We start from the raw sequence: 16,818 nt of genomic DNA, 5'->3' as shown, positions 1-16,818 counted from the left end.
ATAAAATAAATATTCTCTTACTAGTCTTACCACTGTAATATTCCTATGTATTCAAATAAACCCCTATAAACTTGCTAAACAAATTATTCATATTTTTATTCTTATAAAATTGTTTATACACTGTTTATCTTTACATAATAGTATAATACCACGGTATGTAATATCCGAATCTGTTATACCCAATATTTTTTACAGAAACATTTCTAAAAAGTGAGTCATTCTAAAATTAAAATATATTTTCAAAAATGTAATCCAATGACTAGGAATGTCTGTATAATTGGAATAATATACGAACATTTTATTAGAAACAAGTGGTTCAAATTCCCTTAAAAAAAAAAAAATAGGTGCATCATATTTGAAATAAAAATAAAATAATTTGTAATGAAAACATTATATTAGCCCTATAGGTATAACTAGGTAACTACAAAAATTGAGATGCTTTGTACTCAATGCCGATCACTAAAAAACGTTTTTCGTTGATGCGGCGAAAAGTTCGAATCTATAGTGATAGATAGAGCTACTTAATTGTAGGCCATTTTGACTGTTGAGTAGTTACCTCGATTATAAGAACTATACATATTTATTCATTTATTAAAAATATAATTTATAATTTATAAATTTCAATAAAATATTTACATTATTAATTTGTTTATTAAACAATATTAAAATATTGTAATATAACAATAATCAATAATTTAAAAGGTGGGCAAGCAGATACCACTGTTGTGCATTACAATTATTTAGGTATCAAGCGAGGGTTACTGTAATGAATGTGTTTAATTTTAATTTAGTGATTTACAATATTTATTTATACATTATACCATATTATATTATCGTTTTAAACGTTTAAGTCAATACCACCTTCCTGTTAAATAAAGTGAATAGGCATAAAAATAAGCAAAAACAATTAAAACGTGCCAAGTAATATCTTAAAATGTAGGTATTTATATATTTTGAAAATGATATTGCGTAATATTCAATATTCATAATATTTTAAATCCACACAAATAATAATGTTTTTAAATTATAAAAAAATAAGATTGGCACTTATTTGTTATCGTCCTACCGGACGTAGCCCATTTGGCTCCCGTTTTACAAAAAAGTAAATTCTCAAACGGTTCCCGTTGAAAAAGGTTGTACGACAAGGTAAATTCTCAAACAGCTCCGGTATTTTGTAACACAAATTCCTCCTCACTTTATACAGACTGTTTCAAAAGAGGCATGGTTAAAAATGTGTTGGTGAACACTAAGTAAATTATAAAAATTATATAAAATACATATACTATTGTATTATTGTGAATTCAATTTAAAAGTTAAAAAAATATATTTAAAAAAATGTAAAACATGTATAATATGTATATATATAAAAATATTTAAAAAAATCAAAAATTTTAATTATAGGTACCTACATTTTTTTGGCACAATTTTTTTATATACCTACTCCATACGAATATTTTTGTCGAGTACACGAGTTCGTATAATATATAATTTCGGTATAGAAATTATGTTCAATGTTTCGGTATTTTCGATATTATCAATATATACCTTATATTTTTAGTATTCAGTTTTATATATTAATTTTATATGGTATATACCGGTATACAGTGCTCGATAGTAATATCTACATCCTAAATGTTACGGTAAAAAAAAAAATAATACATAAATATTAATATATAATATATTTTAATATAAATCAACATGCATAATTTATTCAACATAGGTACTAAATAGATAACAAAATTAATAATTATTGTTTTTTAAATAAAAAATCGTAAAATTAATTTACTTATACTAAAGACTTAGAGGAGCTCAAATTGGTATACCGGTATGGCGGTATTACCGTTAGCAGTTTGGGAATTAACTTGTTTGTAAATTTTTTTCGGCGGGAGCCGTTTAGGAATAAGCAAACAATGGACGGGAGCCGTTTGGGATGCGCCGGTCTTGCCACCGACCCGTATAAAATAATTATCTCGCTACCAGATAGGTAATCTTACATCAGCAACTAGGTGAGATCCGTGTTGTCACTTGTTGGTCAACACTCAACAGGCTATCTAGAATCTAAAATCTAAAATCTCGATATTTAAATTATAATCGATATCTCGGCATTTCTATGATAGTTTAAATGTAAATTCGCCATTTATTAGGTTATGTAATCTATTTAAATAAAAGGGTATATTAGGAATCTCGCATTAAATTTTCAAAAACTAGATATAAAAAAAAGTTTAAAGAAAAAAAAAGTAGATAAAATGATTTTTTTATTTTTTATCTCAAAGAACCAATACTATTTACGATTTGTTACTTTTGAAAATAGATAGTTAAAAATTCATAACAATTTTTTTTATATATATTCTAGGTAACTGAGATTTGAAAATTAAATAATAATATTCCCCGTAAGTTTTATTTATTTAAAATAAATAAAAAGTTTAGTGAAAAGTCATATTAATAGTTATATGAGTTTTGAAGTTCAAATTTGTACGATAGTAACGAAACGATAGGATATTTACAATGAATCGATTGTTAGTATATAATGATGTATCATTGAATTAAAATTTAACACACTCATAAACTCATAATAGTGACTCATCGCTCGACACCTAATGTATAGCAGAGCGATATCCACATGCTTACTTTTTCCCCGCGGTTATTTTGAAAAATATTGGGTATTTACTGTATAAGTACAAACTTCTAATTCGATATCAGAAACCACTCTTAAAATTGAAAATCGAAGCATTATTTTAGTTCCGATCAGAATCTAAAATATATTTTATAACAATAATCTGAATTAAATTTATTTTTTTTAAATTGTGAATTGTGATGAATGGTTTAATCATTAAACTATGGTTAAGATTAATATCACTAACTAATAACTTATTAACTTAACTTAGTTTTTTTTTCATATTTAGATATTTTTTATTTTTTGTTTAATTTTCTATAAATAGTCTATAATCTATATCGATATATTCTTCAGTTTTTGTTTTCTGTTTTAATTATTTCAATATTATTGTTTTTGAGCCTTGGATAATAACGATAATATAAATGTTAGTTTGAAGAAAAAATCCAGTTTGTTAGGTATATTATTTGTAATATGTATTTAAAGAAGTTCACTATGCTCTCACGCATTCACGCGTGTACCTTTTTACTCGAAAGTTTCATTTAAAAAAATACAGTTTTATAATTATGTTTTAATTATTATAACACTATTATACTACGGCACTATTTTAATACTTAACTTTATTGTATAATGATTATTATAATATTATTCCCATTATAATTTATAAGGTTGTAGAATTTTATTTGTCTGGTAGGTACCTACCTATTATATTCGTTGAAATCATTTCTATAATATTATGTTTGAAACAGGTTACTATTATGTAAGAAATTTTCTGAATTTTCTAATCAAAATTAATAATGTTTATTTTCAGGAATTTTAAACGTGATATCTTTGAAAGTTGATTTGGAAGCCTCGTCTAGTGATGGATATTTAAAAATATTCATGGGAAACTAACAACTATATTATATGTTTTAAAAATATTTATATTTAAAAAACAATTGTTATTTGTTAGTATATTAATATTTGGGGACATTTTTTTAAGTATTTATAGTTAGTTATATTATTGAAATATATAACAAAATCGAGTTCACTAAAAACTGGTGTGGCGTAAATCGTTTTTCCTATTTTCTTCCTGAAGTACAGAAAATTTTCCACTTGTATGTAATCAAACTCAAACTAATTCACTAGGTACTAGAAACCACCTTACAAGTAATAATAATGTAACATTGAAGCATTTTTACTACTTACTTAGAAATTATATGAAACATAAAAAAAAACACACACTCTAAATACTTCATTATTGTATAATCAATAACTGATAAGTACAGTTTTTGCTCAGCTCTGAATCTTAAACTATTGTGTTTCGAATGTCCTTCTTTAGATAGACCGAATATATCATGCTGCTGGAGCAAATGCAAAGTTAAAAAAATGTAATTCAATTTTTAGATTTCATGGATACCATTAATGAATTTGTATGTGTGTAACCCATATAGTAAGTACCTATCCAACTCCTATATATTATTTTTAAACCTTGTAATATCATTATCATTCGTTATCGAAAGCGAATCGAATTATCTCGTTGATAATATATCGCATATTATATATGACCAGTAAAAAAATGTATGAGTAATGCGAGTATAAATAGTATAATGTGTTTCGTGTTTGTAAGTCCTCTTGCACACCTGGTTAAATTATGGTTTTTATTATACATACGTATCATTGTATATATTTACAATAAAGTTATACTTCATTTTCACTTAGTAAATACTATATTTATGGTAGCAATTTAAATAAATAAACAAATAAATAATATACTATGTGGTGAAATTTTAATATTATAATACGTACTCAATTTACGAAAAACACGTGAACAGATATGAATATAAATAGTTGGCAGTAGGTATTCCAATTATCTATAGACTATAGTGATCCCAAAAATCTGCAATTTAAGATAGGGAATCTGGATTATTAAGAACTGTCTTCATATTCAAATTAATTGCTGCAAACAATGAATAATTAGGACTGAGTTCTAAACAACCTAGTTCTATAAAAATGTTTCGAAAAGTTATAATAGAGTTCTTTAAAAAATCATACAAAGATAATTAGTAAGTATAAATACATTATACTTAATAATTTGTAAAATAGTATTAAATAGTAAAAACCACACACGGTTAGAATTTTTAATCAAAAAATCAATACTTAATTGTCGAAGACGATACGATACCTGATTACACATTATATTATTTTCTTAAAAATAAGTACTATTTACAATTTGCTCATTTTGTATTTGATGCTTTTATTTATAACTGACAAAAATTAATTTTCAAACATTATTTTTATATAACATATACCTACTATAAACGTAATGACATAAAAATATAAAATGTGCCGAATTTCATTAACTATCACTTACCAAAAATATATTTTTTCTTACAGAAAAGTTATTTGTAACTTTGTAAGTCCTCTTGTGTAGTAAGTACCTACTATTGTTTATCATATAAATATGATTATAATGAAGCCATGTAAGTTGTATATTTATTAGAGTATATTTTGGTATTTTTGTATTTAAGTACATATTTAAATATTTCCATATAATTATCAATATTTCATAATAGAGTACCTGTTACCTGTACCTATATTGGACAGCAGTGGCGTATATAGGGGGGTTTAGGGGTTCATCTCCTCCCCGGAAATGTATTTTTGGTATGGTACACGTTGTACACTTTCCGAACCTGTCTCGAAAATTAACATAATAATATTATAATACCCCCCCTCCAAAATTAATTCTTATATACGCCACTGTTGGACAATAGATCATTTTTTTTGTTTATGTATCACATTAATATCACATAATATCTATACTAAAAAAATGTCGTATAGTTATTTTAAAACAATAACGGTCGTGAATTGAGTTATACCTATTAATACTCCACATAATATTATATACTCTTATCATGTTTGGTTTCGATTTATTGATGACTATTAATATAAATATTTCATTTTTTCAAATAGCCTTGTAGTCTGTTTGCCTGTACCTACAATGTTTTAAAATAATTATTTATCATTGTTAAAATAATAAAAATTAATTGAAAAATAATTATTACTTAAACTAGGTATGCCTAATTCTATTTGTTGACTTACTATAGAATACCATATAATACCCGTAATTTATGTATTTTTATATTATATTATTATATGTATTTAGATTATTTGTCCAGACGTTCACTACCTTTTGACGATATTTGCTTTTACATTTGACGAATTAGCAAGATTGGGTAATAAAATTAATAATAGTTAGTGTTTATTCAACAGTCGTACTATCAGAAAGTGTATTTTAACCGATTTAAATAATCGGTTCTCATAGTGTATAAGCCATGTGAAAAATGTCACGGTCACTAATTCGTATTCTTAAAAGTAAACGCTAAATTCCTTATGGAATTTGCATAAATTTAGTTTACGTTATTATTATTGTTGTACATATGTATAATATGTATACATATAATTAAAAATATTAATGTTTGAATGTTTCGTAATATTTATGTTTACATGAAACAATACATAATGCACACTAATACACTACACATATATTAAAACGATTATTTTTATTATTATTATTCACATTATAGGTACGCAAGCAATGAAGAACGTCAACGGGGAATTCAATTGCGATTTTTATGTGGATTATAAAAACTGAAAAAGAGTTATTGTAAAACGCTCAATGCTTGACAGTCAATGAAATTAAACTAAAAAATAAATAAATAATTAGGTATATGTACTGCAGAATATGTGTATATATTAATATAAATATTATATATCTACGCATTAATAAAAATCGACATAGTATATTATAAATGTAGTGTAAATGCTGTTTAGTGCTATATATATATGTGTGTGTGTGTGTGTGTGTGTGTGTATCATAAATTAATATATAATATATATATATATACATATTTATATAATTGTTTACAACCTTCGCGTATGATGTATGATTTCACTAAAGTTAATTTCTCTCGAAATTGGACTGCTGTGTGTTTATGTTACTATAGGGAGGAGTAAGTGCTGCAGTGATTTCCCGTTGCCTTCTGCAGCATTATAGGTCGGTACCGAGTTTGAACCGGTGACGGTGCTTGTCGCTTGACAACTTTGTCGTCTAATCGCACTGGGCAACACAGTTTCCCATAAATTAATAACTCGGAGAAATTCAATAATAATATTAATGTGCATACAATAAACATAATAATGTGCATACATGCAATAACACCAAGTCACTTAATAGGTTATTGATACTTAATTATTTTATATTTACCCATAATAATATGTAAACTGTAAAGGCGATGAAAAAGAAAACTAATTATAATCTATATAAATTACCTAGGTATACAATGCATATGCTTATAATTGTATAATACATACTTGGTAATGTATCATGTATTAATGTGTGTGCTTGTGTGTATTATGTTATTACCATATACATATACCAACGTATTGACTATAATGACTAGGATTATAATGTTTTGCGCCAATCAATACTTAATAGTTAATAGGTATTAACAAAAATTATTTTTTCTTATTTAGTGTAGTTATTATGCCACACCTATATATTATTTCGATAATCATAATAATTTATCGTGTCATCAAAATTATGATAATTTTTTTCAACATTATCTTATGAAAGTTTAATTTTCACATCCGTGTTCACGCAGTACAAAATATAAGCGGTGCAATTTGTGTTGCGATTTCGCGTTTTGTATTTCAAGACATATAATTGATCATCTTCTACAGTTATATTGTGTTAATACGTCTCTACACGACGCTAATTATTATTAGTGGATATAGGTAACCTATGTCCTATATAGTGTACCTACATACTGCATAAACATTGTTTATGTGCTGAAATTACAAAATAATTATTGATTTGTAATTTTTTATTTTTATACTAAAACTGTTGTTATGTAAAGAGTAAAAAAAAATAAAAGAGAAACATTACATGAAACATTTTTACTTTGTAATTTCTACACACCGTGTTCGCTGACTGATACCAACTATAGCTAGGAACCGGCAGCGGCAAATAATTTCGTTTTAGTCAGGTTTCCATAAAATGTTGCCGGTCAACCTACCTACTACTGCATCATCTACCACTTGCATCATCGCAATCATGAACCACAAACAATAAAAGACATAATTATACATCACTTGCCATGTACACCTATTATAAGCTGTCTTGTGTCACCCGTTGATCAAATAATCTGTAAGAGTATGATATTATGAATTCATAATCAACAATACATTTTTGTTTTTAAATTCAGTTATACAAATTTGTTTGAGAAAATTGGAAGTCTAGGTTACGTTAATGAATATAGGACGTATGGGACCTTGAATGAATTTGTGTTTTGTTTGTTCCAAATACTTTGCCATTTGTTTTTGGTGGTAACGTAGATAAATTTGCTTAAGTCGACATAATATGACATTTGTTTAATTAAATGAGTTTCATTATTGTTAGTGGTAAATGAAACTTGTTCGTCAGCTATTTCATACTTACTATTCCCGAGTGACCAGGTTTCCATGTGATAGCTATATGTTTGCTCAAGTTAGTAGCTTTGTCAAGTTTGTTTTGGATTTTAGTAGCAATATCACCGGAGTTGAATAGATTCTGTAGACTTATTACAGTACTCAGAGAATGGCTAAGGATGATATACTTATAATATGCCTCTTAGATTATATAATCTCAACAGCCATTAGGAATATTAGGATAACTATTGCGTCGGGTGTGAATATGGAACAATTTGTAAGTAAATTGTATAATATATTTTTATTAGGAAATATTATAGAAAATCATACTCTTTCTCTAGATTTTGATCCATCAGTGTATACTTCCTGGAAGTCTTAGTAGTTATCAAGTATACTTTTAAATAAGTTTTTGAATATATTGGGCGAGGTTTAATGTTTGGGTAGAGTGCTGAGTTCAGTATTGGTTTGGTATGAGCTGGACCAACGTGGATGTGTATTTTTTTCTTTGGTTAAAATTTGAGTTGTATTGATGATGTTATCTTTCATCTATTTTATAAAGAGACTGTTGTTTGGTATTTTTGTTTTCCGTTTTATTTCAGTGCAAACTTTTATTTTATTTGAAGAAATCCAATGTTTATATATCTGTAGTTGTCACACGGAAATTATAATAATATATTTATATTATACAGTTAGCTTCAACTATTTGTACGCACATAATAAATAATTATTATGTATAGGTACAAGTAGCAGGTAATTGAAATATATATGTATAGCCAAATGGGAAATTGTATGCAAATTTCACTTTGTCTTTGCAACACAATACTTACACACATGACACATTTATAGATGGTACATGTCGCGTTTGGGCGTAATCTCGTAATAATTGTATGTTTAATATTATATAATATATAATATAGTATCGTAAATGGCGTAATTATAATTTACAGATGTCCTATTCTACTATAATAATATAGTTGTTATAAATTTCGGTGCACACACCTGCATAGACGTATACTTGTAACCTATAATGTGTAGCTAGATTATGTTTGTCTGTTTTATTAACCAAGTCCTAAATTATGCCTGGTATATAGGTATAGCAGTTACCACGATATCCTAAATTCTATAAAATATAGCTCTTATGCGACATATTATAAATCAGAAGTCAGCCGAAAGACAAGAAATACCATACATTTTCTCTTTCCGTTAACCATCATATAATATTATTACACGTATCATGTTATCTACCTATCATTGCATTCTTGATGACAACGACAATGACATAATGACGAGTTAAACCACTTCAACAACAATAATAAATAACAACAAAACGCATACACGAATGTCAAATGTACGAGGTGATTTCTAAGACGTATTCGTTTCCTCAATCGATTTTTACTTTTTATTTAAATACCACTTGATTTTAGCTAAGTACAATCATATTGATAGCTAACAGCTTTGATTATAAATTATATCACAGATAATAGTAATCGTGATAATTTTATTTTAGGTCTTATGAAGAATGGAGAATGGAAAAAAATATTTAAAAATCCATTTATATTTATAATGAAACATCAATTATAATTATAATACAATGTAATAGTGCAAAGATTAATATTATAGAATAATGACAAGAATCACAGATTTGGGAAAGCACCCGAAGGTTTGACTAGTTCAATAATCGATATATTATAATTTATGATTTATATCTAGGTAATGAGACGAATTGAGGAGACTTGTAAGTTATATTAAAATTAAATATACATATATATATATACGTATATTTATATCTCCCGTGTATCGGTGTACCGGTAAAAGGACGACAAACGCGTGTTTCCGCGGCGTTGGTGATTGAGGTGATGTAGGTGGAGGTGGTCATCTATAATAATATCATGTACTGGAATAATAGACTTTCACTGTAGAAATAAGACGGACGTGTGCGATGCAGTCTTCGGACTCTGAATGTACCTATATATAATACTATAATACGTCGTGTGTGCGGCTGATTTTCACTCCGTTGACGACGACCGACGATTAAAATAATTTTATTATTATATTTATGTTTTCCATTTCGATGTGTTCAACGAGCGGTAATCGACTTGTATCGCGCTCGACACAACAATGGGGACCTGCCCGCAAGACAATGACAATACGCGTACCTTTATATAATGGGCGTATGTGACGTGTGGGACCGTCTTCCCGATTCGCATAACATATATCATATTATGTATTATATATTTGTATACAAAAATATAAATATTTTTAAACTTAACTATGTATATTACTTATATATAAATATATTGGCACACAGGAAAATATTGTGGGGAGGGGTTAGGTTAAAAAAACCATCAAATTCTTATCGTTGTAAACTTGCAAACTATATTAGTAATTTTTTTTCGGTTTTCATAAATATTTTGGCAGACCCCGATATTCAGCTCTGCGTTGTTCATTGGCATTGCGTGTTTTCGTATTTTGGCGGATGTAAGTTTATATGTGATGGATTGATCGGTGTCTGGCTTTTGTACACCAGACGCGTATTATCTATTATGCAGAGCGTATAGGTGAAGTGTACACTATATTATATCTCCTGAGTAGAGGTCGTTATTGGACGGTTTTGATTACAAAATTGCGAGTAAAAGAAAATATATCGCTAGTGGTGTATAGCTGTGATTTGTGAAATTTTGATTAGAAGTTGGTTTAGGAAATACAGGAAAGGTGAAATAACAATAAAAAACTAGAACCTGACCATGAGTGCAAAAATGAGTTTCAGGCAATAATTGCTGCACACATTATTATTCTATTCATTTTGGATTTGTTGGAGGGATATTTCAACGTCATGGATCATTAATTAAATATACTTAATATTTAATAAATGGGTAGGCTATTTTCGCTTTATTTATTTATATGATTGGAGATCGATCCATGATATATTATTTCCAATTGTATAAAAAGTTATAAATTTAAATAGCCATAAAAATACGTTTTAATGCATTAAACATTTTTTTTACTATAGCTTTAAGATTTTTTATGTTTTAATTTTTACTTTTTTACATTCTAAATTGTATCCATAATAATAACAACACATATCTAAATCGCCTGAATCCTCCAGTTAAGTAGGTGCTTACTTTAATATACAAGAGGTTTTTTTTACAATTTATTCTTATGATTATTTTTAGACAGTATATTATGAGTAGGTAATTAATTATAATGCATGAATATGCATACACGGAATTGATCCAATTAAACAGTGAAATTAAAAAAAATAACATATGGCTAAATAATTTCTAGTGATTTTAATTAGACTTTATCCGAAACGGAGGGGGTATGATAATATTAATAAAAAAAATGTTTTGTATTAATATTATTATAATGGTTTTTGATCGTTGCTCGAGAACGTGGATATCACATCCCACGGCCACCCTCCCGGTCATCCCTCGAAATGATCACTGACCGCACACGTAAATAAAATATTAATATATTATGCTATCGCAGATTGTGATTCGCGGTGGCGACACCCATACAATATAATAATTAATAATAGTTTTTCATTGTATTTTGTACTATGTAGTTTGTATACAGACAACGCATGTCGAATTAAGACCGCTGGCGAGTCACCGTCATAAGTCTTACGAATAAATATTGTTTTGGTTTTCATTCGTCGCCGCGGAAGACTCTGCAGTATACACACCATTGTTAATCGGTGTCAATCCGCATTGCCGGAAGCGGTTATGTTATGCAAATATGTTATTATATGTTTGCGGTTAGTCCATTCGACCGCAAACGAAATATGTACGAACAATAATAATATAATAATATAATGCGTGTTTATTGTATATTCACACACTATTTTATTGTTTTTAATATTTTATACGATTTCGTAGACTAGACACGCAACGCCGGGGTATAATGTATTATTATATATAGAACTATAGCCTATAGGTAAAGGAACCTTAATCCAGTGGTGGAGAAAAAAAAATCTCTCGAAATTACCCGAAACTACTCATTACTTTATATTTACTGACTACTTGCAGTACGATGATGTTACGTGACCGGAGTTTAATGCCTCATTAATAATCGTTTTCGATACGACAGTGTGTTTATAATTTGTAATAATACATAATGAAACAAATTACCCAAAGAACATACTGTAAAATGTAAATTTACAATCGTATAAACGGACCGAAAATTCACAAGGTTTGTGGATAGTTATAATCTTATAATTATAATTAACATGTAATCAAAAAAGTTTGTAATTAATTAAGTAACATGATATAACTAGTATAACGTGTGATATTCTATGATGTAAATCCCATCTATATGATTATAGGGACTCGACCGTTATCCTATTTCAGTCTCGCCGAACAGAAACCTGATTTCCAAAATGTTTAAGTTCCATTCTTATTTTTACACTGATTTACTTAGCTAAGTATAGATGGTAGCGATCTACATAATATAATCAGCTTTTATCGTAATAGGAGTATAATAATTGATTTTACATATCTATAAAATAATAATCGCGTGGACGCGTGGTTGTCGACTTTTTTCGACATATACCCATGCACAAATGCTACCGAATTCTCTAATTGAATTTCATGTGTTAACCGCATACTTATTACAGATATTTTATGTACGATATATAACGTGGGTTTGAAGTTTAGTTTGAACGCACAAATGATTTGTATTTATAAAAAGCCTGCAGACAAATATGATACTTACGCGCATATACAGTTATTTCTATATTTGAATAATGATTTTCTGCAGCATTGTCGTCAATCACAAACTAAATCATGTTTTGCAATTAATTTATTTAATCTACTTATATTATCTATCATTTAATTTATATCCGTTTCGAATTTTGCCGCTGTAGCTTAATATGCGTCGCAATTATAGTTATGGCGATATCGCGCGTGCGTTGCATATACTTGCATGTTATGGTAATTCCTGTGTATCATTATAATAGCCAATAGGTAACGTTTCAATACTATAATTGGATAGTATGGTTCATATTATGATTTATAATATTACAAATTTTCATAACGCAAAGCGTGTATGAGAAACATTTTTTAAATAAAACGGTCAGAAATGACGTGGTGATTTTCAAACCTTGGTTAATTCTAATTTTAATTTTGTGGGATTACACGTGAGAAATTGAATCACGCATTACGATATTTTATGTAGCTGGTTTATGACCGCGGCAAAAATCCTAATATTACCGCGAATCCTTGACACGGAACAATATAATATCCTGCGTAGTATATAATATGTAATGATATACATACAGTGACTGTATATGTTGGTGCATATATATTATATATAGTATATACCCAACGAAATGCCATTGATAGCCGGTCATCACGTGCTAGTCCGTCGACACCACTGTAACCAGAGCCAAAATAAGAATAATGCAATTATAATATATTTGCTTCGATTATTGATTTAATAATTATTTGTGATTTGTCCGTCAGCCAATGTTACCTATACTCGTGAATTTCACAAGCATTTAAGTGACAATATTATAATTAAATACCCAACTATAAATTATAAATATTGTTGTGCGTGCATATATAACGTCCTTATAATGAGAGGACGCTACATCAAGGTTTATTGTTTATATTATACATTATAGTTCCTCCGTAGTCCGTCTAACCTAAATATGACGTGTGCGCATTAAATACACGATAACTAATATTTGTACTTTTCAAACTAAAGCACTTTTAATTTAATTTAAAAAAATTACATATCGGAACATCTCAGCCTGCATAATAGCGTAATATTATTGAGACTTAATTTTTTGGTAGAGCGTAAGTGCTTATTTAATGATAATAAGCCCATTAGTTATGTATAGGAGAGCTCCCCTAAATCATAAAACAATTAACAAAGTCCACTTTTTAACATATTTTAAATAAGAATCTGTAAATAAATGGTTGATAAAATAAGCTTAATTTATCATAGAGTAATATAGAATATACGTCCTATATTTATTATTTTAAATATGTTTTTATGATTTGTACAAAATAAATTAATATTTCAAAATTCTATATTTTTAGAAAATAAATTTATAACATAATTTACAGATGATAGATCTAGTATTATTTTATTCTTATCTATTTATTATACAATTGTAAAACACCCTGAAGTTGTGTTTGTAAAAAAATATTGTTTTCGCCGTGTGCTGTTATTTATACATATTATACAGCATTTTTTAAGCTAAACAATTATTATAGTTACTAGATAAGTATGGGCAGTAATTAATAATTACGCAATGCATTAAAATATATTTTTACATAATTTTATTTATTGGAAATAATTCTTTTCTAAGCCGTAAAATATTTTTTAACAGTACGTTTGTTTAGAAAAACAAAAATGCTGTCTATGATAGACAGCAGATATATCTACTCTAGAAAACATTATTTTTTATTTATCTATTTTTTTATAAGTGATTTATCGAAGAAAAAATATGCTTTCCAATCGTTGTTCTATAATTCATAGGTAAAATAAATATTGTCAACTATAGTCTCTAATAACTTTTAAATTGTATCCGCAGCATATGCAAAAATGTATGTCTATAGCGTTTAGCGCCGCCATTGTCGCACGATATATAAAAGTACAAACGACAGGTATATTTATCATAATATTATGATTAATAATGATTCAATTATTGTTGTTTGTATACCACGATACCGATACGGTATAGGTACCTAATTGTGAAATAATAAAGATGAAATATGCTACTCACCTAGCGCAGTACAATATACGTACTATGACGTGTTTCTGTCGCGGTGTGCGCGCGATCCGATCTCGGATAATTGGGGAAAGGCTCACGGGTAGCGTATACGGTATACAATCATAATAATAATATATTTATATATATATATATCAGTGTATGTGTGTGTGCGCGCGCGCGGGTGTGTATTGTGTGCACGTATGTAGATAAGAATATAATATACAAGAATAAGAGCACAGTATATATTTATTTTATTCTGCGCATGTTTGTTTAGAAAAAGTCCGTATAGATAGTATAATTTATAATACAATTTTTTTTCTCGTATGTAGCGCCACCGTACTGGAACGATTTAATGTCTCGGTTGGCAGGTGTAGTAGCTGCAGTAACAATAAATGTATTCTTTATAAACGTATTAAAAAACAACCAACATGATATATGATCTGTGCATACATACGTGCTGGTGTTTATCTGTTGCGGAAATATTAAATACGAAATTATCGAAATCGCGTGTTGACGACCAAAGAATCTATTCTGTTTTTAGATTTAGTAGCAGTGCCACAACGATTAAGAATGCAACTAGGATTTTACTCCGTTAAAAGTTGATTTCCGTCACTCATAACCATAGAAAACCACCAACTATAATTCGATTAATGTGTAATTTAATGATTTATATAATTTTAACATAAATGGAAATTCAATTTTATTATTTTGTTTATTATTTTATAGGTAGATGTTTTTGTAAACACTTCTATAAAAATAAATGATAATACCTGTGATCAGTTATTAAGTAAGTTAAGTAAAATAAGAATATAATATGCATATTATATGGACCAGAAAAAAATATTGATCATATAATATGATGCATGTAATTGTGCATAATAAATATAATATAAAAATTTCAAACTGTGTTTTATAATATTTTCAGAAATGTATCGTATAAACATAAAACTTTTTGTTACTGACAACACCAGTATTGGATTAAAAATATCTTACGTACACGCAGCCTTGAACTTTCGCAATGGATGATAAATCCTAGTTACAGGTGGGTAATACCTATTAGACATTAGTTATTACAATCGTAATTTATTTTTTCAAGAAGCAAACTTTAAAATTATTGATTTTTAAAGTTGGTTGTAATTGAAATTCAATTCTAAAAAAAACACAAATTATATATATATTTGTACAATTGTTATTTTTTGTTTACACTCTTATGTAAAATTGCATAGCTAAGAAGAATGTTTTAATTAATATAACAATCATACTATACTATAAAGGTTGACTTTTTGTAAAATAATTTAAAATTTAGACAGTTGTAGTGAATTATATAGAGATGTACTTTGTAAGTTTGTTGCACTTTCTTATGCTTAAAAAATACGACATTTGACGTGAGTTAGCACGTGCCTTCTATTTAAAACATTTTCTTGTTTATACTTATCTAGAAAGATTCTTAAAATCTATATTATACGATTTAAGTAATATGTACAAATTGTGGTTATTAGAGAAACTAAAAAAGGCATAAAAAATATTTTATTAACAAATCAATATTTTTGTTTCCTGTTTTAACCGGTTGTTATATTGTTATGAAAAAGTGGATTTTCGTTTTTACTTTTAAGCCGATTATGAATATAGAACTTTCACTCGTGGACAATATTGTTTATAGCTTGAAAACATATATCTATTCTGCATTTACAATATAAACCTACAAATAATTGTAAAAATATCACTAATGCTTCAAAAGTATTTATGATCTTTTTTACTTAAGATAAAATATTGTTTATCCTATGTATTAAATAATATAACATTTAACATTTTTATAATGAAAATTAAATAATAATTTGTTTTAGCTTTACGAATTGAATACACAAAAACAATATAGGTGCCATAGAAAACTTGAAAACACGAACAAAATATTATAACCTATATTAAATCTATATTAAGTCGACAAGTGTAACTAACTTGTTGTAAGATATTTATCGGATCATCTGTATTTAAATTACTCTAATTAAAGTTTTTTTTTTTTATTTTATTTTTACAAGAT

General features: G+C 27.6%; 1 long non-coding RNA gene across 1 annotated transcript; it reads left to right on the top strand.

Annotated features, from left to right (window-relative positions):
- Nucleotides 1-15,153: 15,153 nt before the first annotated feature.
- On the top strand, nucleotides 15,154-16,287 carry LOC132918016 (uncharacterized). Its single transcript, XR_009660363.1, has 3 exons — nucleotides 15,154-15,434; nucleotides 15,507-15,567; nucleotides 15,706-16,287. It is a non-coding gene; the product is annotated as an uncharacterized LOC132918016 (long non-coding RNA).
- Nucleotides 16,288-16,818: the final 531 nt, after the last annotated feature.

This window comes from Rhopalosiphum padi, chromosome 1 (genome assembly GCF_020882245.1).
Source record: "Rhopalosiphum padi isolate XX-2018 chromosome 1, ASM2088224v1, whole genome shotgun sequence".
Lineage (NCBI taxonomy): Eukaryota > Metazoa > Arthropoda > Insecta > Hemiptera > Aphididae > Rhopalosiphum > Rhopalosiphum padi.
The sequence above is the reverse complement of the archived record's forward strand: the minus strand, read 5'-3'. Positions and strand labels throughout refer to the sequence as shown.